The sequence below is a fragment of the Balaenoptera musculus genome, chromosome X (assembly GCF_009873245.2).
Source record: "Balaenoptera musculus isolate JJ_BM4_2016_0621 chromosome X, mBalMus1.pri.v3, whole genome shotgun sequence".
In the NCBI taxonomy this organism is placed as follows: Eukaryota; Metazoa; Chordata; class Mammalia; order Artiodactyla; family Balaenopteridae; genus Balaenoptera; species Balaenoptera musculus.
In genome coordinates, this window is record NC_045806.1 from 54,014,919 (window position 1) to 54,042,916 (window position 27,998).

At 38.1% G+C, this 27,998-nt stretch overlaps 1 long non-coding RNA gene across 1 annotated transcript; it reads right to left on the reverse strand.

Annotated features, from left to right (window-relative positions):
• Window positions 1-27,918, reverse strand: LOC118888673. Its single transcript, XR_005018345.1, has 3 exons — window positions 27,908-27,918; window positions 19,527-19,530; window positions 1-469 (listed from the first exon to the last, which is right to left on the reverse strand). It is a non-coding gene; the product is annotated as an uncharacterized LOC118888673 (long non-coding RNA).
• Window positions 27,919-27,998: the final 80 nt, after the last annotated feature.

Sequence of the window (27,998 nt, forward strand, 5' to 3'; positions counted from 1 at the left end):
CCATGCCATCATCATATTCACCACCACCTGTTTCCCTTACCCATGGGAATCAAATAGAAGTTTCTATGTTAACCCCCAGAGCACAGGAGCCTGATTTAGTATCACCATCTAAGACTCCACAGGCCACCCAATTTGGACCAGGAGCCACTTCCACAGCAGGGCAATTTCCCTTGTGCTGACAACCTATAAGAGGCCAGGCGACGCCCTTGGACCTGAGGCGTCCGATTCTAATTTCCCCACAGGAGCCCCAGGGAACTTTGACAGTGGGGAACGAGTTGATTGACTCTCCAATAGATACCACTCCCCAAACCCTCCCTTAAGGAGGGTTTATCTTAAGAGGCTTGTAAATATTAAACAAAGGGGAAACAAAGTCATCCTAGGAATAACTTGCCTGTATCTTTGAGATGCAAATGTCCTTTCTGGTCTTCTCAGGAACCCTCATCTCTGCCATCTTTTTAAAATGCATCTTCTTAAAAGAGGGTAAAGTAATTTAGAAATTGACTTATCAAGGATAAATAAAAAACCTAAGTGTCTTTTCTGTAAAAATTCAGCCATCTAGACAAGTGAGTTTGATTTTTTCCATCTGTCAGAAACCTAATTTGAATCCAACCTCTTTTTGTAAACTGATGGGTTTCACATGGCTGTACCTGACTCCCTGCTGAAATTTGGAAATGACAACTATGACGTCTCTGTATGTTTGTGTCCTTGTATGTGTCTTTGTCTTTGGATAACATTGCTGAGGTTGATTTGTGGATGAGCTCTATTTAATTGGCTTAAAGAAAAGTGAGCACTTACAAACCAAACTATTCTAAATACAAGAGAAATTGAGCTAAATGAGCTTCAGGTTCATGTGAACTGGGAAATATTCAGTATTAATTAAGACCTGGTATTAATGTTCGTTTGTTGATCTAATTAATATAGACATGCTGTTAGAGTCATCAACATTAAGTATAATACTTTTATTGTGCCTAGGTTTAATATAAGCTAAATAAAATCTTGTTATATCTATTGCAAATTTGTCAGCAAGGAAATAACCTGATGTGAAGAAACTTTTAAGGAAAGAAAATGCAAATGAAATAAGAGCTTTAGGTGAACTTTTTAAAATACTTATCTTTTAGGAAGGTCTATCTAAAATTAGTCTCTCCAGATATTTGACCACTTGAAAGTCAGAATTGTGCTAAAATAAGTGACAGAAGCTTTATGGAAAGTGGACCCTGAAAAAAAGAGTTCTGTACGTGGTCAGGATTGACTAAGTTGAATTGAGTAAATAAATTTTAAAAGTAAGCTGGTGCAAAACCTGAATTTCGCTTTTCTCTCTGTTAAGAAGACAAGGTTTCTTAAGATTTTGGACTGCTTTTGATACCAGATTTTAAGTTTTTCTACCTTTTAAGAGATCTGTTCTGTACTTGCCTTTGAAATCTTTTGTTGTTACTTTGGCTAACTGAATAACTATTGTTTCACAGTGACATGTGATCCTACCTGACTGTTTTTAACCCTTTTCTTATTTTTCGGACAAAACTTCCCAAATCAAATTATAATGAAGTTCCTTTGACCTCTAGCTAACTTTGGGGTGCTTCAAAGGGCCCCTGAAACACCCCAAAGAGATATTAACTAATTAGGTTGACTTGGTATGTTGAATTACACGGGAAGTGTTGTCAAATAAGCAATAAATCTTCTTAGGTTACATTGTATGCCAAATGATACAGGTATTCTACAGATTATATGGAGTTCCTAAAATTTGGTATGTCCTGGTAAAATGTTATCAGTCATAATTCTAGTTATTATCTGAAAGTGTTGCATGTCACAGCAGCAACCAAGTTGCTTTGTCAATTACATTGTAATCAGATTTAAACGTGCCTTCCTAAGTCTTTCGTCATTATAGACAGTTATGGTTTCACTCTGATTGATGCCTTTGCTAAACTGCTTCCTCTTCAGGAAGATTTATGGAAAGGACCTTTGGATAAATACAAGTTTCTGGCTTTCAGACCATAATGCTGAACTGGGTAAGAAATTGAAAAATTCTAAAGGGAAACCTGGTGGCTTCCTAAAGCTGTTAACGAAAAGGATTAGTCACATAGGACTGAGTAAACTTGTGAATATGGTTATTTTTATGGTTTCTATCTGAAAAATGACTGGTTTAAATCTGTGTTTTCCACAGATTTAAGGAAAACCTTCCCCTTAAACTAATTATGACTTACAGTAATTTGGTAAATTATACCTTTGTAAGCAGAATTGAAACATTTATTTTCTTCTCTCTACCTGGTTGATACTGCCTGTAACATATGCTTGTCTCAAAGATTAAGCCATGTATGTCTAAGTACACGTGGCTGGTACAGTGAAACTGCGGATGTCTCATTAAATCTGTTATGGTACCTTTGGTTGCTCGCTATTGCAATTGGATTATAAGTAATTATACTAATCATTGTTCTTTGTTTCCAAATTGTTTGTGCTTTGTGTCTCCCTGCTGCACTATGTCTTTGTCAATGTTACTAGCTGCATTACTTATATCTTGTCTATTTTATAAGATTGTTGTCTCTTACAGTACCCAGTGTGTAACCAGGCTTCCAACAAAACTTCTCTGGCTTAACATCCTGAGGAAATAGATCACATTTATAACATAAAATAATTGTAATAGTGTGATTCTAGGTATGGGAAGAAGCAACGAGGGAAAATGTCTTCTGGATCATAATTAATTAGTGGATCCAGAGAATCTTTAATTATCCATAGGGCCTGATCCAAAACTAGCACCTGGATTGGCATATCATGAATTTTCGCCTGATCTGGGATGAGGCTACCAGTGCCAAGGGACAAAATTTGATCATGAAATATCTCCCAAATATTGGTCAAAATCCTGACTAAGAGGAGAGGATCTGAGAAATGGAATATTTCCTCCACATAGCCCTCCAACAAAAGCCGATGAGCCCTGAGAAAACTCAGGATATGAGAATACAGGATACAGGCCCAGATAGCTGAGGTGCATATCAAGAGAGTGATTTCAGTGAGTCCAGACTCTTGCATCTTCCCATACATAGAAAAGTGCTAAATTCCTTAACTTGAGATGCTGCCTCCTGGGCTTGAAGCCCTCAAAATTCCCACCGAATAAATCATAACTCTCAACTTTTAGGTTGTGAATATGTTTTTAAGTCTACAGGTGTAAAGGAGACACTTTCCAGAGAGGAACAAAAGAAACAAGGTTTGGAACACTGGCACGGATGGCAGACACTCCCAGAAAGATCCGTCTAACAAAGCAATTAGAATGGTCGTCACCTCTTTTCCCACAAGATTGTGAAATGGACATTGACAGTGGGGAATTGTAACAGGGAAGAGCCAAATCTGACTACATGTTGAATCTGTTTCGTTTACTTTAACCTTTACTTCCCATTGCTTTTGTTCACTAAAAGGATACTGTCTATATATAATGGCCTGCCTCAGGGAACGCTGCCCCCTGCCTGAATGTTAAACCAAAGTGCCTTTGTTTAGGGAAACATCCAGACCCTGTCCACTTGTGGATGGCTGCAAGAAAGAAGAAATTAATACATCCCCTCCCTGAGGCTGGCCATTCCAGGGGATATTTGCAAATCTTATGGCCTTTTTACTTTACTTCCTCATCTCCTCCCCCTCTCTGTGCTATAAAAGAAACTGGCATTCAAACCCCCAATTATTTTGAGATTGTAGTCTGCCATCTTCTCAGTCTGCTGGCTTTCCGATAAAGTCGTATTCTTTGCCTCAACACCTCATCTCCGATTTATTGGCCTGTCATGGGGCGAGCAGAGCGAGCTTGGACTCGGTTACAGTTAGTTACTTGGGGGTAAGGAGGGGGAGGGATAAATTTGAAGATTGGGATTGACCCATACACATTACTATATATAAAATAGATATCTAATAAAGACCTACTGTATAGCACAGGGAACTCTACCCAATAATCTTTAATGACCTATATTGGAAAAGAATCTAAAAAAAGAGTGGATATATGTATATGTATAACAGATTCACTTTGTTGTACACCCGAAAATAACACAACATTGTAAATCATTAAAAACTAAATAAATTAAAACATTTTAAAAAAGGAGTAAATGCAAATGAGAATATACTCAGAAGCCTCTCTTTAGCTCCTTTTTTTCAACAAGTATAATCAGTTTATTAACTTTCTGCTACATTTGTTTTATCATTTTATGTGTATAGCACATATACACATATTTATGTTGTTATACATATGTGTGTGTGAATATTCTCATATTGCAATTTTGACAATTAACTCAATTATATACTTTATAGCTTTTTTTCCTCTAATGAAGAATCCAATCCAAGATAACATATTGCATTTATTTATTTATTTATTTAAGTATAGTAGATTTACAATATTATATTAGTTTGTAGTGCTCAGCATAGTGATTCAGCATTTTTGCAGATTATACTCCGTTATAGGTTATTACAAGATAATGGTTATAGTTCCCTGTACTATACAGTATATCCTTGTTGCTTATCTATTTTATAAATAGTAGTTTGTATCTGTTGATCTCATGGCCCTAATTTGTCCCTCCTCCCTTCCCTCTCCCTTTTTGTCACCACAAGTTTATTTTCTATAAGTGTGAGCCTATTTTATACCTCCAATTGTATTATTTTTTAGATTCCACATATAAGTGATATCATACAGCATTTGCCTTTCTCTGTCTGACTTAACTCTTGAAAGTATTGCAGAATCACTGCTAAAGCATTAGTTGCCCAGCAAAGATCCTTAGACACTCTGGCTAAGGTTGTTCTTGATAATAGGGTAGCCCTTGATTATCTTTTAGCTGGGCAAGGAGGTGTCTGTGTTGTGGTCAACACCACATGCTCTAACTAGAGCAACACTTCTGGGGAAGTTGAAAGTCAGTTACATAAGACCATTGAGCAAGCCACTTGGCTTAAAAGGATGACTCCTTCAATGGGGTCTTTCTTTGATGTATCTTGGGACCCATGGCATGTTATATGCTCTCAAAAGCTTTAAATGCATGTTCACAGCCACTAACCACCAGACAAATGATCTCCCTAAGTCTGGAACATCAAAAAAGAAACAAAGAGAGTAACCCAATTTAAGGATTATGAACCTGGAACTGTGATCTGTGAATGTCATGGGGTTAAGCAAAAACATCATGACCAATGAATAACACATCAAAGATCAACAAAGCTGCAGAGTGGCAGCTGAGAATGATGCTAATGCCTTAAATCTTGACCACATCTCTTTGTTAAGCTCAGAGACTCATCAAAATGGGGGAGTTATTACAAAGAAAATCACAGGCCCAAAATGGCATCACTTGCGTTAAGGCCCATGATACCAAACCTAGATTTAATACCTAATCTAATTGCAGTTTCCACCTTCCCCAGAAATATGATCCTAATCAACCAGTCTGGAATTTTCTGGTCAGCACCAATTAGGCAACCTGTCATATGAGCCATCTCTATCCCCCAGAGGAAGAAGAGGCAATCTGCACAATAAAAACCCATGTTGTTCCCTCCAAAAGAAGATTTCCTGACCCAGAATAACCCCTTCCTTTCTTTTGCTAATGATGTCTTTGCGCCATCCTCTTTTTCATAATAGACTCCCATTTTGCATAGCTCTTCAAGGTGCCCTCCTAGTTGTTAGATGGGAGACTGCTCGAATCATTAATTGCTTAATAATACAAATTAGATCTTCAAGTTTATTCAGTTGAATTTTGTTTATTTTTTCTTAACACAGATTAAAATGCAAAGAGAAAAAAGCAAATCAGAGTATCCAAGAACAATGAGAGAATATCAAAAGTTATAAGATATGCTTACTTGTAATACCAGAAGGAGAAGAAAGAAAGAATGGAGCAGAAGAAATATTTGAAATATTAATAGCTGGTAACTTTCCAAAATTAATAACAAACACTGAACCACAGATCCAAGAAGCACAGAGATCTTATCCAATGAAGTAAATACCCCCCAAATGCACAGCTAGACATATCATACTCAAAATGCAGAAGACCAAAGACAAAGAGAAAATCTTGAAAGGCGCCAGGAAGTGAGGGATAGTGTGATAGAAAGAATACCTTACGTATAGAGGAACAAAGATAATAATTACACCAGAATTCTCATCCAAAACCATGCAAGCAAGAAGAGAGTGGAGTGAATAATTTAGTGTGTTGAGAGAAAAAAAAAACATGAACCTAGAATTCTATCCAGCAAAATTATCTTTTGAAAGTAAATGAGAAATGAAGACTCTCAGACAAACAAGAACTGAGGGAATTAATTGCCAGCAGATTTTCTCTGCAAGAAGAAGTAAAATATAGGTCAGAAACTTGGATGCACATAAAGAAATGAAGAGCAATGTAGAAGGAATAAATGAAGGTAAAATAGAATCTTTTTTACTCTGAATTGATATAATACTGTTTAAAGTGATGCTAGTGACCATGTACTGTGTCACTATTATAGCATATAGAAAAGTGAAATGAATGACAGCAATGTTATAAGGGAAGGGTGGGGAGATTTGGGAATACTCTAAGGTACTTGCACTGAACATGAAAGTGGTATAGTGCTATTTGAAAGTGTATTTGCTGCAAATTAGTTGTGAGAGTCACCCCAGGTCTGGACGTAGATAAGTTGTAAATTAATTCAGCTTAGATTAGTGGAAAGTGGACTTAGATTAGTTGTTCAAAATCTGAACCACTAATTTTTTTTAAAGTATAATTGATATAAGAGAAAAGAGAAAATTAAATCATATAAAGTGCCCAATATAAAATGTTCCATTAAAACCAGAATAGGTAAAATAAGAGGGGAAAAGGAAAAAAAGAAATAAAGAACAAGTGCAACAAATAGAAAACTTACAAATATTATAGATATTAATTCAACGATATCAATAATAACTTACAATGTGAATGGACTAAATACACCAATTAAAAGACAGAGATAATCTGAATGGATAAAAATAAGAAACTCACCTTAAAAATAAAGACTCATTTTAAGAGTTAAGTGATGGCAAAAGATATATTGAATATAATCATAAATTGCTTTTACATAGTAAGAGCTCAACGAACAGTAGTTATGATTATTTTTTGCATTTTTTGTTGTTGTTACCAAACTTGGAGCTCCTAGAGGGCCAGGACCTAATCTACTTCATCTCTGCCTCCCCAGTACCTGGCATAGAGCAAGTGGGGAAGAAATGATAGCTAGTGGGAAGCAGCTGCATCACACAGGGAGATCAGCTTGGTGCTTTGTGACCACCTAGAGGGGTGGGATATGGAAGGTGGGAGGGAGACGCAGGAGGGAAGGGATATGGGGATATATGTACACATATAGCTGATTCAGTTTGTTATACAGCAGAAACTAACACAACATTGTAAAGCAATTATACTCCAATAAAGATGTTAGAAAAAATTAGTTCCATAAATTGAACAAATGTTACATTAAAAATAAAGAGATAAATTGACCAAAAAAAAAAATGGATTAAATGACTACTCTGTGCCAGACCTTGTTTGGGAACAAGAGAGGTGATTTAGACTCAGCATCTGTCCTTGAGTAGCTCACAGTCAAATGGAGAAGATGGACTTTCACTCTTTCAATAGATATTTATCTGTAAGTCAATAGTTAAAAGAACAGTGTGATACGTTTTTCACATTTTGACACCTTCGAAATTGGGAGGTATCTTGAGACCACTGGTGACTTAGCAGTATGTTGTAATTTAATTGATGATATGTGTTTTTCCTCTGTGTTACACAAAATGATGGTGTGATTCCAATCAGTGGCATCTTAGATTTGATGAAATATGACAATAGATTATGTCAAGGCCTTCAACAACCTTAAGCCATAGGGTTTTATTTATGAGAAAACTGAAGTTTAGAGAGGTTAAGTAATTTGTTCAAGGTCACACAGTTGGTAAGTAGCAAGTCATTGTGCCTCTAAAACTCCTTTTCTTTCTCTTTCACAAGAACTATTCAAGAACTGAGTAAGCATTCAATATCACATTGGAATAAGTGAATGAGTGAGTAATAGTAAATGTCAGCCTTTTAAATAAAGTGTTTGGTGATATTTGATTGCTGTCCAGTAGAAATATGTGAGCCTTATATATAATTTTAAATTTTCTGGTGACTACATTTTTTAAAAGTTTAAAAAGTGAAATTAATTTTAATAATACATTTATTTTATCTATTATATCCAACATGTTATCATCTCAACATGTAGTCAGTTTAAAAACATTATTAGTGAAATAATTTACAATCCTTTTTTTCATACTAACTCCTTGAAAATGCAGTATATACGTTTATACTTATAGCACATCTCAATTTGGAATAGCCACATTTTAAGTGTTCAATAGCCACATATGGCTAATAGGTACCTCATCAGACAGTGCAAGTCTAGAACATCAGGAAGACCTAGCAAGCCTGTCTTTAGACCTTCTTTTTCATTTGGCCATTAAAATGATTCCCTTCTCTCTCTCCCCACAAGTGCCTCAGCGTTAGGAGACTTTTATATTTATTTATTTTTACTTTCTATCTTTTATTTTTAACTTATTATAGAAAATTTCTAACATATAAAAACAGAGAGAGAATAAAATAATAAGCTCCCATATATGTATAAGTTTTCTGCTTATATTGCTCTACCTCTTCTCCATGTATTTTCTTCCAGGAATATTTTAAGAAAACCCCAGACAACTTATGACTAAATCCATAAATATTTCAGAATTCATTTCTAACAGGAAAACACTGTGATTTAAACATAACCTGCATACGGTCGTCATTAGAGTCTTTCTTACATTCTTATCCAACCATTCCCTACTGTTTGGTGCATGGCCTTGGCAGGCAGGATTGGAGATAAAGAAGATGCAGTGATCTTGGCTAGTCATTTAATCTCTTTGAGCTTCAGTTTCTTCATCTGTAAAATGGAGATAAGGTAGCTATGACACTGAATTGTTGTGAGTATTCAATGAGATAACTCCAGGTAGACCTGTAAGTATAGTGTCTGGTGCATAGTGTGAGCTTATTGAACCCCAAGATGGTAAAAGGGAAGTCCGAACTAATATAGACTAGAGCAGGTTGGTAACTTTAATTGTTCCATGTACTATGTTTTATTAATGCAGCCTATCACTGCCTTAGCTTTTGTGGCAGTCATACCTCGTTATTAAGCCAAGGAATTCACTGCCAATTTTCAGAACTGCTGCTACTGAGTCCTGACTTTGCATCTTGTGATTGTACCTGTACTCTTATCCTCTAGCAAATCTACCCTTCTTTGCTCAGGTCTTTATTGTCTCACACTTGGATGATTGTACAGTCTCCTAACAGGTCTCCCTGACACCATTCTAGACTTCCTCCTTTCTGTTGGCTTTGAGGTTTCCAGACTCTGAGAGAATTGCCAACTCTTCTCCAGCTCCCTCAGGAATCTGAAATAAGCAGGAATAACAGTGGAAGGACTGAGATAAAAGATGATCCCTCTACCACCCCAGGCATTTTATGGAGAAGGGACAGGCTCTTCTAACTGGTTTTCCTGTTTCCAGGTGAAACAGGAGGGAAGGGGGCAGGACACAACCTCTAAAAGAATGACATATTCCTTGAGGATACGACATAAACTGGTTAGAACCAACTAGGTCCAAGATGGTGGAAGATTCGACTTCCAGAGGACCTTGAGCCTCATTGTAATACATTAGCATCTAAATGACACACCCACCAGCACTATGACAGTTTTGGGGCCAACCATTAAAAGGCCAAAAAGTGGGTGGTGGCTCAATTCCTGGAAATCCCAGCCCCTTCCCCCAAATAGTTGGAATAATCCTCCCACTCATTAGCCTATGAAATTACCCAGCCCATTAAAACTAACCACACCATATTTCAGGGCCTATTGCCTTCTGAAATGACCCACACTCTGTCTGTGGAGTGTGTTTCTCTCTAAATAAATTCACTTCTTACCTATCACTTTGTCTCTCACTGAATTCTTTCTGCGATGAGACATCAAGAACCTGAGCTTCATTAAGTCCTGAGACCAGGTGTGTGATCTCAATTAAAAGACAGTGGGTTCAAGTCCCAATCTGGGTTCTGGCTGGGTTCTAATCCTGACACGTGGGTTCAAGTCCCATCTGCGGTGCACAGTTTCACAGGTGCTCCCCTTCAACTTACCCTCCACCAGCCACCAGTGTGATCTTTGTAACAGAGATTCACATGTCACTCCCTTTCTCAAAACCCTTTAGAGACTCCCCTTATCCTATAGAATACAGTCTAACTCCCGAACACAGCACTCAAGTCCCTCTGGGGTCTGGTCAAACCCTCTAGGGGTTTCCCATCTCATTAAGAGTAAAAGCCAAAATCATTATGGTAGCCTATAAGATCCTACATGCTCTACCCCCACCTCTGTCCCATAACCCTAATCTCTCTGACCTCATGTTTAACTATCTACCCTACCTCATTCTGCTTCAAGCATACCAGTCTCCCTACTTATTCCTTGAATATAAGTGTGTCCCCACTTTGGGATCTTTGTACTTGTAACTCCCTTTGCCTGGAACTCTCTACCCCCAGATATTCACATGGCTCTCTTCCTAACTTTTTTCAGATCTTTATTCAAATACTACCTTCTCAGTGTTTGCATTTTATTTAAAATTACATGTCCCATCCCCACACATCTCATCATTTTTCCCTTCTTTATTTTCCACTATAGCATTTAAAATATACAATTTTTGTTTTTATTATCTGTCTCCTTCTACTGGAATGTAAGTTGCATGAAGGCAGTGATTTTTGTCTGTTATTTACTGTCATATCCTTGACACTCCCTCAACCTCCCCGTCTGGATGTAGTCTTCCCCATCTCAATGCAGTGCCCTGTATTTATCCTTGTGGTAGCACTCATCACACTGGAGTATTATTTTCTCTCTCCTTGTCTGTCTCCCACAGTAGTTCTAGAGTTCCTTGCAAGGTTTGCACTGTGTCAGCGTCTATTGTCTAATTGAATTTTACAGGTGTGTTTTGCAGCTGAGGTGCAGGACTTTGCACTTGAATAAGATAAATGCATCTTGTTAGCTGTGGCCCTGGGACCCAGTCGACACACACCCTCTTTGGACTGAGGATGCCCTCCTGGGCTCCTGTCCCCTGATCCCACCTTTATCTAGCTTCTTAGCATTTGTGACTTTGTTTGGCATGTTCTCTAGTTCAACAAGGCAATTGGTGAAATTATTGGGCAAAATATTAAGCTAGGGTTGAGGGTGGGGGAATGCCTTGTGGCAAAGTACCAAGGATATCATCTGAAAGGACTCTATTCTATTCCTAAATGCTGTATAAGTGCACTCATGTAGTCATTCCAGGCATACCTGCCTGAACTAGTCTTTACATTGGTCTTTGCTATTTTCTTGGATTGTCCATAGATAGGCAGAGTCTTGACCCATCCACCACATACACACATACTCTCTGGGCTTCAATACTATTGTCCTAATCACACAAGATGTTCAGAGGCCTGAAGAGCTGCAACACCAAGACATGTAAGTTCATCATATATTGTCAGAGACTTACTATGTCCTAGGACCTGTGAGGAGTAGCCTGGGAGCTTTTGAGGGGAGGCACTTTATCTTATTCATCTCTGTATCCCTAAAATCTGGTAAGAGCTTGGCATAAAATAGGCACTTATCAGGTGATTAATGATAAAGGGATGAGTGAATGAATAAACCAATAAACAAAGTTGCTCACAGTCTAGAATACAAGAATATAAAATAAAACTATTTGTTAGAACAATTTACCAAAAAACATCAGTGTCTAGAAGCCAGGGACCAAAACTAGAAAACCATGGTAAGATTCTAGAGTCCATGTGCCTTTCCCACTCTTATTTTCTTTTTTACACACTTACATTTTCCTGAAGAAATTATCAAGAAATGACTCAAAGCTCAAAAAGAAACCTAATGTTGTTGAGGATATGGTAAGATGAACACTCTTGATTCTGTTGGGAAGAGTGTAAATACCTTCTGGAAAGCAGTCCTGCCTCAGCAGGTCCATCTCCAGGAACTGAACCTAAGGAGATAAGCAGGCTATTAGACTACAAGCTTCAGGATGGCAGGAACTAAGTCTGTTTTGTCCATCATATTTTGCTAGAGCTTAGCATAAGTACCTGTAAACATTCAACCAATATTTGTTGAATAAATGAAAGTTAAAAAACATGTGTTTTATGCACAAGGATATTCATTATGATGTTTATACCATTGAAAAATTAGAAGCAACCTAAATATCCTCCAAAGAGTGGTATCTGTGGAATACTATGTATAGAAATTAGCAATGGCACTAATTTATATATAAGTAAAATTCTGTGTGTGTGTGTTTATGTGTCTGTTTGAGGAGATTTTCAACAAAATGGCAAAAAGTGGGTTATGTCTGAATAATAGGATTTTAAGAATTTTGAAATTCCTTCTTTATTTTTATGCTGTATATGTATTCTTTTAAAATAAGATATTAACCCACAGGTAACTTTAACTCAATGGCAAAAATTGAAAGTGTTTCCTCTAAGATCAGGAATAAGACAAGGATAGTCACTCTCATCACTCTTATTCAATAAAGTACTGGAAACCCTAGCTTGAGTGGTTAAGCAAGAAAAATACATTTAAAAAATACAAATAAGAAAGGAAGAAGTAAAATTATCACAATTTGCAAATGATATGATTTTTTATATAGAAAATCACAAAGACCCAGTCAAAAAACTGTTGGAACCAATCAATGAATTCTAGTAAAGTTGCAGGATATAAAACCAACATACAGAAATCAGTTGCATTTCTATGCACTGATAATGAAATATCTGAACAAGAAATAGAGAAAATTACCCCATTCACAATAGCATCAAAAACAATAAAATATGTAGGAATAAATTTAACCAAGGAGATGAAAGATCTGTAAAACCAAACTACAAGACTTTGTTGAAAGAAATCAAAGAAGAAACAAACAAATGGAAAGACATCCCATGTTCATAGATTGCAAGAATTAATATTGTTAAAATGTCCATACCACCCAAAGCCATCTGTAGATTTAATGCAATTCTCATCAAAATATCAATAAAATTTTTCACAGAGATAGAAAAAAGAATTCTAAAATTTGTATGGATCCACAAAACATCATGAAACAATCCTGAAGAGAAAGAACAAAGCCAGAGATATCACACTTCCTGATTTCAAACTATACTACAAAAGTATAGTAATAAGAACAGTACAGTATTGGCATGGACATAGACACATAGACCAATGGAACAGAAAAAAGAACTCAGAATTAAACCCCTTCATGTGTGGTCACCTAATATTCCACAAGGCAGCCAAGAACACTTAATGGGGAAAGGATAGTGTCTTCAACAAAAAGGGTTGGGAAATCTGGATAAATACATGCAGAACAATGAAACTGGACTCCTATCTTGCACCACTCACAAAAATTAACTCAGAATGGATCAAAGATTAAACATGAGACCTGATACCCTAAAACTACTAGAAGAAAATGTAAGGAAGAAGCTCCTTGATGTTAGTCTTGGCAATGATTTTTCTGGATGATACAGAAGTACAAACAACAGAAGAAAAAAATCAGCAAATGTGAATACATCAAACTTAAAAGTTTCTGGGAATGTAAATTGGTACAGCTACTGTGGAGAATGGTGTGGAGGTTCCTTAAGAAACTAAAAATAGAGTTACTATATGATCTTGCAATCCAACTCCTGGGCATATATCCAGAGAAAACTATAATGCGAAAAGATACATGCACCCCAATATTCATTGCAGCACTATTTACAATAACCAAGACATGGAAGCAGCCTAAATGTCCATCAACAGAGAAATAGATAAAGAAGATGTGATATATATATATATATACACACACACACACACACAGACAATGGAATACTACTCGGCCATAAAAAAGAATGAAATAATGTCATTTGCAGCAACATGAATGGGCCTAGAGATTATCACATTAAGTGAAGTAAGCCAGGCAGAGAAAGAAAAATATATGATATTGCTTATATGTGGAATCTAAAAAAAAAAAAAAAAAAAAAGATACAAATGAACTTATTTACAAAATAGAAATAGACCCATGGACATAGAAAACAAACTTATGGTTACCAAAGGGGAAAGCAACCTACAGAATAGGAGAAGATTTTTTCAAACCATATATCAGATAAGGGGTTAATATCCAAAATAAATAAAGAATTCATACAACTCAATAACAACAACAACAAAAATCAAGCAATCCGATTTTAAAAATGGGCAGAAGAACTAACTAGACATTTTTCCAAAGAAGACATTCAAAAGGCCAACAGGTACATGAAAAGCTGCTCAGCATCACATCATCAGGGAAGTGCAAATCAAAATCATGAGATCACCTGTTAGAATGGCTATCATTAAGAAGACAAGAGATAACATGTATTGGGGAGGATGTGGAGAAAAGGGAAACCTGTGCACTACTGGTGGGAATGTAAACTGGTGCAGCCACTATGAAAAACAGTATGAAGGTTCCTCAAAAAATTAAAAATAGAACTACAATATGATTCTTCTTCTGGATATATACCCAAAGGAAATGAAAACAGGTTATTGAAGAGATATGTGCACTCCTGTGTTTACTGCACCATTACTGACAATAGCCAAGATACAGAAATACCCTAAGTGCCCAACAGTGAATGAAAAGATAAAGAAGAAGTGGTATACGTAGTAAAAATTGAATATTTTTCAGGCACAAGAAAGAAGGACATCCTGCCATTTGCAACAACATAGCTGGACTTTGAGCACATCATGCCAAGTGAGATAAGTCAGACAAAGACTGTGCAATATCACTTGTATGTGGAATATATAAAAGTCAATGTCATAAAAACAGAAAGTAAAATGGTGATTACCAGGGGATGGGGGGATAGGATATATGTTGTTTAGGAATACAAACTTGTAACAAGTAGTAAATAAGCTCCAAAGATCTAATGCACAGTATACTGAGTATAGACCACAATATTGTATTATAATCATCAAACTAGCCAAGAGACTAGAACTTAATTATTCCAACCACTAAAAGGAAATGATAATTATGTACTGTAATAGAGGTACAATCATATTACAATATAAAATATATCAAGTTAACACGGTGTATACCTCAAATTTACATAATGTTATATTTTAAATATATATATTTTTAAACATCTTTATTGAAGTATAATTGCCTTACAATGGTGTGGTAGCTTCTGCTTTATAACAAAGTGAATCAGTTATACATATACAATATGTTCCCATTTCTCTTCCCTCTTGCATCTCCCTCCCTCCCACCCTCCCCATCCCACCCCTCTAGGTGGTCACAAAGCACCGAGCTGATCTCCCTGTGCTATGCGGCTGCTTCCCACTACCTATCTATTTTACATTTGGTAGTGTATATATGTCCATGACACTCTCTTACCCTGTCACATCTCACCCCTCCCCCTCCCCATATCCTCAAGTCCATTCTCTAGTAGGTCTGTGTCTTTATTCCTGTCTTGCCACTAGGTGCTTCATGGCCTTTTTTTTTTTTCCTTAGATTCCATATATATGTGTTAGCATACTGTATTTGTTTTTCTCTTTCTGACTTACTTCACTCTGTATGACAGACTCTAACTCCATCCACCTCATTACAAATACCTCCATTTCATTTCTTTTTATGGCTGAGTAATATTCCATTGTATATATGTGCCACATCTTTATCCATTCATCTGTCGATGGACATTTAGGTTGCTTCCATGTCCTGGCTATTGTAAATAGAGCTGCAATGAACATTTTGGTACATGACTCTTTTTTTTTTTTTTAAACATCTTTATTGAAGTATAATTGCCTTACAATGGTGTGGTAGCTTCTTCTTTATAACAAAGTGAATCAGTTATACACATACAATATGTTCCCATATCTCTTCCCTCTTGCATCTCCCTCCCTCCCACCCTCCCCATCCCACCCCTCTAGGTGGTCACAAAGCACCGAGCTGATCTCCCTGTGCTATGTGGCTGCTTCCCACTAGCTATCTATTTTACATTTGGTAGTGTATATATGTCCATGACACTCTCTTACCCTGTCACATCTCACCCCTCCCCCTCCCCATATCCTCAAGTCCATTCTCTAGTAGGTCTGTGTCTTTATTCCTGTCTTGCCACTAGGTGCTTCATGGCCTTTTTTTTTTTCCTTAGATTCCATATATATGTGTTAGCATACTGTATTTGTTTTTCTCTTTCTGACTTACTTCACTCTGTATGACAGACTCTAACTCCGTCCACCTCATTACAAATACCTCCGTTTCATTTCTTTTTATGGCTGAGTAATATTCCATTGTATATATGTGCCACATCTTCTTTATCCATTCATCTGTCGATGGACATTTAGGTTGCTTCCATGTCCTGGCTATTGTAAACAGAGCTGCAATGAATATTTTGGTACATGACTCTTTTTGAACTATGGTTTTCTCAGGGTATATGCCCAGTAGTGGGATTGCTGGGTCGTATGGTAGTTCTATTTGTAGTTTTTTAAGGAACCTCCATACTGTTCTCCATAGTGGCTGTATCAATTTACATTCCCACCAACAGTGCAAGAGTGTTCCCTTTCCTCCACACCCTCTCCAGCATTTATTGTTTCTAGATTTTTTGATGATGGCCATTCTGATCGGTGTGAGATGATATCTCATTGTAGTTTTGATTTGCATTTCTCTAAGGATTAATGATGTTGAGCATTCTTTCATGTGTCTGTTGGCAATCTGTATATCTTCTTTGGAGAAATGGCTATTTAGGTCTTCTGCCCATTTTTGGATTGGGTTGTTCGTTTTTTTTGTTATTGAGCTGCATGAGCTGCTTGTAAATCTTGGAGATTAATCCTTTGTCAGTTGCTTCATTTGCAAATATTTTCTCCCATTCTGAGGGTTGTCTTTTGGTCTTGTTTATGGTTTCCTTTGCTGTGCAAAAGATTTTAAGTTTCATTAGGTCCCATTTGTTTATTTGTGTTCTTATTTCCATTTCTCTGGGAGCTGGGTCAAAAAGAATCTTGCTGTGATGTATGTCATAGAGTGTTCTGCCTATATTTTCCTCTAAGAGTTTGATAGTGTCTGGCCTTACACTTAGGTCTTTAATCCATTTTGAGTTTATTTTTGTGCATGGTGTCAGGGAGTGTTCTAATTTCATACTTTTACATGTATCTGTCCAGTTTTCCCAGCACCACTTATTGAAGAGGCTGTCTTTTCTCCACTGTATATGCTTGCCTCCTTTATCAAAGATAAGGTGACCATATGTGTGTGGGTTTATCTCTGGGCTTTCTATCCTGTTCCATTGATCTATATTTCTGTTTTTGTGCCAGTACCAAACTGTCTTGATTACTGTAGCTTTGTAATATAGTCTGAAGTCAGGGAGCCTGATTCCCCCAGCTCCATTTTTCATTCTCAAGATTGCTTTGGCTATTCGGGGTCTTTTGTGTTTCCATACAAATTGTGAAATTTTTTGTTCTAGTTCTGTGAAAAATGCCAGTGGTAGTTTGATAGGGATTGCATTGAATCTGTAGATTGCTTTGGGTAGTAGAGTCATTTTCACAATGTTGATTCTTCCAATCCAGGAACATGGTATATCTCTCCATCTATTTGTATCATCTTTAATTTCTTTCATCAGTGTCTTATAATTTTCTGCATACAGGTCTTTTGTCTCCTTAGGTAGGTTTATTCCTAGTAAATATATTTTTTAAAAGTTAAAATAAGGTATTAACATAAAAGGAAATAAGCTGTTTAGGGGGCTGATAAAAAGATAGTGATAGGGATAACACATCCCTTACTGCGATCAGTCTTTTGTCCAAGTGTGTCATAGATGAGGCTGGTTTTAAAGAGGAAAAAAACAAGCTGAGTGCTCAGGCCAGCCCTTCTGTGGTAGAAAAGGGGTACTAGACTCAGCCAACTGGAGGCACATTAAACCTGACAACTCCTGAGCCATCGGAAGAGTTATGTTAGTACGCTGGTCTGCCCTAGCTTGGCCTGACATCCTACAGCCTGATCCCTGGCAGCCAACTGGAAATCTTACTCTATCCACTGCTGAATGAGTCAGCTAATGCATGGGGTTCTCCCTGACAGAGACTATGCTGGGGGAGAGGTAGCCATTGGCGCTGCTTTCTCAGCTAAGGTTGTGTAGATGCTCACTGATCAAGGTCATTTTCATAACACAGGCCTTGAAAACTGTCCCCTGGAATAACTGGAGAATATAGCCCCCACTCTCCTAAAGGAGTGAATGAGGAACTTGATGTCTCAACAAGTAGCAAAACAAGCTTACACAGAGAGAGGAAAGAAGATCACTGCTAAAATTTGAAAACTGAGAAGGAGAGGGGGTATTTTTCAAGCTGCAGAGTTAGGCTCCAAAAAGATGTCTATAGGCTGCAATAAGAGGTTGAACCTAACCATATGATTGACAGTTACAAATGGAGAATCCTGCCCTTGGGTGCAAAAAACCACCGGCTATACACAGGATGGAAGATACTGCCCTGTACACAGTTCACAGGAAAAGGACTAGAGACTTTGCCTAGTAGACATCACCAGTGCAATGCAAAAAATCTCTAATGGGAACTCAGGCTGTATTAATATAAATATAGTGTTGGATCAAGGTAAGTAACAATCCCTTTCCACTCTGCCCTGGTTAGCCCCTTACTAAAGGACTGTATCCAGCTCTGAATATCATACATTTAAGGGGTCATATGTGAAATGTGTCCAGAAGAAACTGAGCAGTCAGGAGAGGGAGCCAAAAGACATAGGGCTGTGGCTTTTCATGCTGGAGAAGAGAACACTTAAGGGAAGTGGTCTCTGCCTTCATACCTCTAAGGAGCTGTCAAGGGCAGAGAGAGAAGATGGGTTCAGGAAGCCCCAGAAGGCAGAGTTAAGACCCATGGGTGGAAGCCATAAGGAAACCAATTTCAGCTCAACAGAAGGAAGAACTTTCTGAGTGGGCTATGTATGTAACAACTTGTCATTATATGGAGTGAGCTCCTTGTCATGGGAGATTTCAGGAAAGGTCTAGACAATTGCTTCTTTAGGATGTTGCAGAGGAGAACCACGTATCAGTTAAGGGGCATAGACATAGTCTAGGTGGCTTCTTAGCCTTCCCCCAACTGTGTGCCTAGTTTTCTGGGTACTGTGCAGCTGCGAATTTCCCATGTACAGACCCAGACATAGTCTGTCTAGCAGTTCATAGAGGCTGAGATACCAAATTCTGTCTCAGAAGTTTCTGTGGAATGATCCACAGGCTTTCCTCTGGGAGTTCAGAAGTTTATGTGCTGACTTACATACTGATGAAGTTGCTTTGCTATTCGGAATTACCAAAATGTCTTCTACAAAATGTTTCTCGGGATGAGAGCTGGGAACCAGAGAAAGACAGAGAGAAAAATAGAGAAATGTTTTGATTAGTTCACCCAGAAAGGGCAGACTGAGAGGAGACACATGGGATGGGCTGGGAGACAGGCAGACAGACAAGTAAGACAAGCACAACTTGCACAGAGGGTGAGGCAGATAAGGAGGGGAGTGGGGAGTGAACAGAAGGGGCCAGGATGCTTAAACTGAACATTCATTTGACTCTCATTACAGTGACAAAGCTCTCAGTCTCATGCTTAGCAGTTAGCCTTTGAATTTCCCAGAGTTTCATAAGTACCAATTACTTCTGAATTTATTCTACCAAAGGGGGCTCAATTGCCAATAAATCTGCCATGTATGCTCCTTGGGGTTAGATCTTTGTTTTACATGAGGAGAAAACACAGCACCCCCCACTTCCACCCATGCAAGGATCTTACCATCCAGGGGAGGCAGATACAGGTCTAGACTGACATAACCTCCTGACTTCCTTCACCAGCTCCCAGCCTGGCCCTTGTACATGGTCACCAACCTTGCAACCAGGAATGCCACAACCTCACCTTGGCATGGGGTGGGGAGAATGAGTAGTAGCTATGAAGGCAGGCCAAGGAGACGGACAGGTATTCAGCTATCCCACCTATTTGCCAGGCTCAGCACATGAAAAGCCCAAGAGAATTCTCAAGGTGAGAATTTCCTATAAATTGGGCACTCCTATTTATTCTCGTATTTAATCCTCATTCATTTATTCAATAGCTTTTCACTGAAAACACACAAAAATCAAACACTGTTCTAGGTGCTGGGCATACAGAAAGGAATGAAGCAGCCAAAGATCCCTGTCCTCATGGAGCCAACATTCCAATAGAAAATTGGGAAAATAATAAGCAAAGGAATTATAAAATATGCAAGAGTGAGAAATGTTATGAAAGAAATGTAAAGCTTGAAAAAAGGAATTAAGAGTGCCCAGTGCCCAGATATAAAATATCTGAGCATTGAGACGTGACTTGCCTAAAGTCATCACGCTGGCAAGTGCTGCATCTGGTACTGAAACCAAGTTTGTGGGACTCTTCCTTTTTTGCCATACTGCCTCCAAGGACACATAGCTAAGTAGTTGAAAGCTAGAGGGTTGACCTGGTGCCAGGGGTGAGAGTGTCCTATATTAGGCATGAGATTAGGAAGAAGACTCCGGTGGGGCCTAAGAAACCCACTTGTCTAACAGTTTTGCCTGCTGGCCAGAGCTTCAAAATGAGACTTCCAGCATTACCCCAGAGAGGCCAAAAGACAGTCAGGAGAAGCGTAGCATGCTAGAGAGAACTAGGATTCATATGTACTTGGGGTACTGTTCTAGTTCCTTAAGTTCTTGTGATGACAGGTCTATCCCTCTTCCTCTCTGGGTCATAGAACCTCATTTGTGTCATCAAGGAGTTAGACTTGATGAATTTTCTAAGATCTCTTCCCCCTCTGATGTTTCATGGGCCACTAAACTTAGTAATAGAAGAGAGCCAGTTACTCAGAAAATTCTGTAAGATTCTTTTGTTAGTATGGTTCTCCCATGACCCAGAAGTGAGTAGCACTAACACCCAAAGTTCCTTGATGCTCACTTTTAGGGAAGGCAAACAAAAAGGAAGGAGATGAGATTGTGTTCAAATTCACAGGTAAAGTCCAAATGGGCATATGGGGTAGAACCCAAGGAAGCTAAGTCAGTCATAATGTCGAGAGAAGCAAGCAGATCCTGGAGTCAGAGGAAAGTAGGAAGGGGAGGCCTCAGACAGACAAGGATAAGGCATTCTGGTAACTTCCCCAGCAGACTCCTAGATTTCCTGACCATATTCTCCTCACACTCTCCTTTCCAGCCCGTCCTACCACTTGCAAATACAGTCTGGGCTGAACTTGCTGCCCAGCTCTAGCTTAGCACTGTCATCGCCTTTTGTCGCTCTATGTGCCCAGGAAACTGCAGTTTGAAGAGAAAGGTTTAATAGATTATTACGTAGTGTAAAGTAATGAGTCCTTCTCAGGGACTCATTTGTAACTTTAAGGGTTTGGAATGTTTCTTAACTTTTTGTGGGATCATAGACTTCTGAGAATCTGATGAAATCTGTGAATGCAGATGCCACAATTTTGAATATAATTTTAGGTGACTCATGGACCCCTAGGCTAAGAATTCCTGCCTGATAGCTAAGGGCTTTTTCAGCTCTAAGTCTGTGGTCCTGTGATCTGGGCATGAGGCCAAGGTCTGCCTGCCCCTTCCGGAGGAAGAGGAGGAGGAATCCACCTTCCAAATATATCTCTTGGTCTGTGTTTCCAACTCCTTTTGGCTTTAACGCATGACACTCTGGGGCTACGGGGATTTCTTGCTTCTCCCACAAGGCCTGAAACTGAGTAACAAAGATAAAGCCAGGGTGCTAGAGCACCCTTCAAAACCCCATGCCTCTGAGGTCCCTTCTTAGGGCCTCTTAGTTCCCAGCCTAAAACTAATGGCAAGAGTAGGAGGGCCTCTGGTGTAGACAATAAATGACTCTCCAGGAAGACTGGTTTGCACTGCCTGGTGGCAAGGCTTTTCCAGACCGTAGAGTCCTCTGGTGGCTGTGAACATGTAAAGGAATTTAGCTAAAATACACAAGCATTAATAGCAGTATAGGGATAGGAACCAGCTGGTAGCAAATCTAAGGGAAGTTCCACAAGGTGTCTGGATTTAGTCCATAGCTACTGTTATAAACCAAGCTCAGAATTTGGGCTGTGGGGAATGAGAGATGGAGGCTGTACTACCAGCACATTCTGAGGTTAGCCGGAGCAACTACTGACTTTCAGCCCTGGAGGCATCATCACTGATTCTAGGGAACCTCCTCTTTTGAAGCTCTTTGTCATTCTTACCCTGGGACCCTGAAGTAGAGCTCCCTTATTATGACTTTGCCAATATATTACGCATGAGTAAGGAGAGGGAGATCACAATGGATAGCCAGGCCTCCAGCAACAATGAGGACCAGTGCTCCTTCCCTGGGATCAAGGAAAATCTCATATCTTCTCCTTTTTATTTTAACATCTTTATTGGAGTATAATTGTTTTACAATGTTGTGTTAGTTTCTGCTGTATAAGAAAGTGAATCAGCTATATTTAAACATATATCCCCATATCCCCTCCCTCTTGTGTCTCCCTCCCACCCTCCCTATCCTACCCCTCTAGGTGTTCACAAAGCACAGAGCTGATCACCCTGTGCTTTGCAGCTGCTTCCCATTAGTTATCTATTTTATATTTGAGAGTGTATATATGTCAGTGCTACTCTCTAACTTCGTCCCAGCTCACTCTTCTGCCTCCCTGTACCCTCAGGTCCATTCTCTACCTCTGCATCTTTTTTCCTGGCCTGCCGCTATGTTCATCAGAACCATTTTTATTTTTTTTTAGATTCTATATATATATATGTGTTAGCATACGGTATTTGTTTTTCTCTTTCTGACTTACTTCACTCTGTATGACACACTCTAGGTTTTTCCACATCACTACAAAAAACTCAATTTCGTTTCTGTTTATGGCTGACTAATATTCCATTGTATACATCTCCCACATCTTCTTTATCTATTCATCTGTCAATGGACACTTAGGTTGCTTCCATGTCCTGGCTATTGTAAATAGAACTGCAATGAACATTGTGGTACATGACACTTTTTGAATTATGGTTTCTCAGGGTATATACCCTGTAGTGGGATTGCTGCATCGTATGGTAGTTCTACATTTAGTATTTTAAGGAACCTCCCTACTGTTCTCCATAGTGGCTGTATCAATTTACATTCCCACCAACAGTTCTAGAGGGTTCCCTTTTCTCCACACCCTCTCCAACATTTATTGTTTGTAGATTTTTTGATGATGGCCATTCTGACTGGTGTGAGATGATATCTCATTGTAGTTTTGATTTGCATTTCTCTCATGATTAATGATGTTGAGCATCCTTTCATGTGTTTGTTGGCAATCAGTATATCTTCTTTGGAGAAATGTCTATTTAGGTCTTCTGCCCATTTTTGGATTGGCTTGTTTGTTTTTTGATATTGAGCTGCATGAGCTGCTTGTAAATTTTGGAGATTAATCCTTTGTCAGTTGCTTCATTGGCAAATATTTTCTCCCATTCTGAGGGCTGTCTTTTTGTCTTGTTTATGGCTTCCATTGCTGTGCAAAAGCGTTTAAGTTTCATTAGGTCCCATTTGTTTATTTTTGTTTTTATTACCATTTCTCTAGGAGCTGCGTCAAAACGGATCTTGCTGTGATTTATGTCATAGAGTGTTCTACCTATGTTTTCCTCTAAGAGTTGTTAGTGTCTGGCCTTACTTTTAGGTCTTTAATCCATTTTGAGTTTATTTTTGTGTATGGTGTTAGGGAGTTTTCTAATTTCATTCTTTTACATGTAGCTGTACAGTTTTCCCAGCATCACTTATTGAAGAGGCTCTCTTTTCTCCATTGTATATTCTTGCCTCCTTTTTCAAAGATAAGTGGACCATATGTGTGTGGGTTTATCCATGGGCTTTCTATCCTGTTCCATTGATCTATATTTCTGTTTTACTGCCAGTACCATACTGTCTTGATGACTGTAGCTTTGTAGTATAGTCTGAAGTCAGGGAGCCTGATTCCTCCAGCTCCGTTTTTCTTTCTCCAGGTTGCTTTGCTATTCGGGGTCTTCTGTGTTTCCATACAAATTGTGAAACTTTTTCTTCTAGTTCTGTGAAAAATGCCCTTGGTAGTTTGATAGGGATTGCATTGAATCTGGAGATTGCTTTGGGTATTATAGTCATTTTTACAATGTTGATGCCTCCAATCCAAAAACATGGTATATCTTTCCATCTATTTGTATCATCTTTGATTTCTTTCATCAGTCTTACAGTTTTCTGCATACAGGTCTTTGTCTCCTTAGGTAGGTTTATTCCTAGGTATTTTATTCTTTTTGTTGCAGTGTAAATAGGAGTGTTTCCTTAATTCCTCTTTCAGATTTTTCATTGTTAGTGTATAGGAATGCAAGAGATTTCTGTGCATGACTTTTGTATCCTGCTACTTTACCAAATTCATTGATTAGCTCTAGTAGTTTTCTGGTATCATAGTTAGGATACTCTGTGTATAGTATCATGTCATCTGCAAACAGTGACAGTTTTACTTCTTCTTTTCCAGTTTGGATTCCTTTTCTTTCTTTTTCTTCTCTGATAGCAGTGGCTAAAATTTCCAAAACTATGTTGGATGATAGTGGTGTAAGTGGGTAACCTTGTCTTGTTCCTGATCTTAGAGGGAAGCGTTTTAGTTTTTCACCTTTGAGAATGATGTTGTCTGTGGATTTGTCATATATGGCCTTTATTATGTTGAGGTAGGTTCCCTCTGCCTACATTCTCGAGAGTTTTTATCATAAATGGGTGATGAATTTTGTTGAAACATTTTACTCTATCTATTGAGATTATCACATGGTTTTTATACTTCAATTTTTTAATATGGTATATCATGATGATTGATTTGCATATTGTGAAGAATCCTTGCATTCCTGTGATAAACCCCACTTGATCATGGTGTATGATCCTTTTAATGTGCTGTTGGATTCTGTTTGCTAGTATTTTGTTGAGGATTTTTGCATCTATGTTCATCAGTGATATTGGCCTCTAGTTTTCTTTTTTTGTGACATCTTTGCCTGGTTTAGGTATCAGGGTGATATTGGCCTCGTAGAATGAGTTTGGCAATGTTCCTCTCTCTGCTATATTTTGGAAGAGTTTGAGAAGGATAGGTGTTAGCTCTTCTCTAAATGTTTGATAGAATTCGCCTGTGAAGCCATCTGGTCCTGGGCTTTTGTTTGTTGGAAGATTTTTAATCACAGTTTCAATTTCAGTGCTGGTCATTGGTCTGTTCATATTTTTTATTTCTTCCTGGTTCAGTCTCGGCAGGTTGTGCATTTCTAAGAATTTGTCCATTTCTTCCAGGTTATCCATTTTATTGGTCTAGAGTTGCTTGTAGTAATCTCTCATGATCCTTTGTGTTTCTGCAGTGTCAGTTGTTACTTCTCCTTTTTCATTTCCGATTCTGTTGATTTGATCTTCTCTCTTTTTTTCTTGATGAGTCTGGCTAATGGTTTATCAATTTTGTTTATCTTCTCAAAGAACCAGCTTTTAGTTTTATTGATCTTTGCTATTGTTTCCTTCATTTCTTTTTAATTTATTTCTGATCTGAACTTTATGATTTCTTTTTTCTGCTAACTTTGGGTTTTTTTGGTTCTTTCTTTAATTGCTTTAGGTGTAAGGTTAGGTGTTTTATTTGAATTTTTTCTTGTTTCTTGAAGTAGGTTTGTTTTGTTATAAACTTCCCTCTTAGAACTGATTTGCTGCATCCCATAGGTTTTGGATCATGGTGTTTTCATTGTCATTTGTTTCTAGGTAGTTTTTGATTTCCTCTTTGATTTCTTCAGTGATCTCTTGGTTATTTAGTAGCATATTGTTTAGTCTCCATATGTTTGTATCTTTTACAATTTTTTCCTATAATTGAATTCTAGTCTCACAGCATTGTGACCAGAAAATATACTTGATACGATTTCACTTTCCTTAAATTTACCAAGGCTTCACTTGTGACCCAAGATATGATCTATCCTGCAGAATATTCCATGAGCACTTGAGAAGAAAGTGTATTCTGTTGTTCTTGGATGGAATGTCTTGTAAATATCAATTAAATTCATCAGGACTCATGTGTCATTTAAAGCTTGTGTTTCCTTATTTATTTTCATTTTGGATGATCTGTCCTTTGGTGAAAGTAGGGTGTTAAATTCCCCTACTCTGATTGTGTTACTGTCGATTTCCCCTTTTATGGTTGTTAGCATTTGCGTTATGTATTGATGTGCTCCTATGATGGGTGCATACATATTTACAATTGTTATATCTTCTTCTTGGTTTGATCCCTTGATCATTATGTCGTGTCCTTCTTTGTCTCTTGTAATAGTCTTTATTTTAAAGCCTATTTTGTCTGATATGAGAATTGCTCCTGCAGCTTTCTTTTGATCTCCATTTGCATGGAATATCTTTTTCCATCCCCTCACTTTCAGCCTGTATGTGTCCCTAGGTCTGAAGTGGGTCTCTTGTAGACAGCATATATACAGTTCTTGTTTTTGTATCCTTTTGGCCATTCTCTGTCTTTTTGTTGGAGCGTTTAATCCATTTACATTTAAGGTAATTATCAATTATGTTTGTTCCTATTACCATTTTCTTAATTGTTTTGGGTTTGTTTTTGTCAGTCTTTTTCTTTTCTTGTGTTTCCTGCCTAGAGAAGTTCCTTTAACATTTGTGTAAAGCTGGTTTGGTGGTGCTGAATTCTCTTAGCTTTTGCTTGTCTTTAAAGGTTTTAATTTCTCTGTTGAACCCAAATGAGGTCCTTGCTGGGTAGAGTAATCTTGGTTGTAGGGTTTTCCCTTTCATCACTTTAAGTATGTCCTGCCACTCCCTTCTGGCTTGCAGAGTTTCTGATGAAAGATCAGCTGTTAACATTATGGGGCTTCCCTTGTATGTTAATTGTTGCATTCCCTTGCTGCTTTTAATATTTTTTCTTTGTATTTAATTTTTGATAGTTTGATTAACATGTGTCTTTGCATGTTTCTCCTTGGATTTATACTGCATGGGACTCTCTGCACTCCTGGATTTGATTGACTGTTTCCTTTCCCATTTTAGGGAAGTTTTCAACTGTAATCTCTTCAAATATTTTCTCAGACCCTTTCTTTTTCTCTTCTTCTTCTGGGACCCCTATAATTCTAATGTTGGTGCAGTTAATGTTGTCCCAGAGGTCTCTGAGACTGTCCTCAAATCTTTTCATTCTTTATTCTGTTTTGCAGCAGTTATTTCCACTATTTTATTTTCAGGTCACTTATCCGTTCTTCTGCCTCATTTATTCTGCTATTGATTCCTTCTAGAGAATTTTTAATTTCATTTATTGTGTTGTTTATCATTGTTTGTTTGCTCTTAAGTTCTTCTAGGTTCTTGTTAAACGTTTCTTGTATTTTCTCCATTCTAGTTCCAAGATTTTGGATCATCTTTACTATCATTACTCTGAATTCTTTTTCAGGTAGACAGCCTTCTTCGTCTTCATTTGTTAGGTCTGATGGGTTTTTACCTTGCTCCTTCATCTGTTGCATATTTCTCTGTCTTCTTTTTTTTTTCTAACTTACTGTGTTTGGAGTCTACTTTTTGCAGGCTGCAGGTTCATGGTCCCTGTTGTTTTTGGTTTCTGCCCCCTGGTGGGTGAGGTTGATTCAGTGCCTTTTGTAGGCTTCCTGGTGTCTGTGTTCTGGTGGGTGGGGCTGGAACTTGTCTTTCTGGTGGGCACTGTCATGTCTGCTGTTGTGTTTTGGGGTATCTGTGAACTTAGTATGACTGCGCAGCCTCTCTGCTAATGGGTGGGGTTGTGTTCCTGTCTTGCTAGTTGTTTGGCATGAGGCATCCAGCGCTGAAGCTTGCTGGTCATTGGGTGGAGCTGGGTTTTAGTGTTCAGACGGAGATCTCTGGGAGACCTCTCACCAATTGATATTACGTGGGACCAGGAGGTCTCTGGTGGTCCAATATCCTGGACTCAGCTCTCCCACCTCTGCATCTCAGGCCTGACACCCAGCCAGAACACCACGACCCTGCCAGCCACAAGGCTCAGAAGGAAGAAAAGAAAAGGAAGAATAAAAATAATAAAATAAAAAATTAAATGAAATTTAAAAAATTAAAAACAAAAAAAGAAG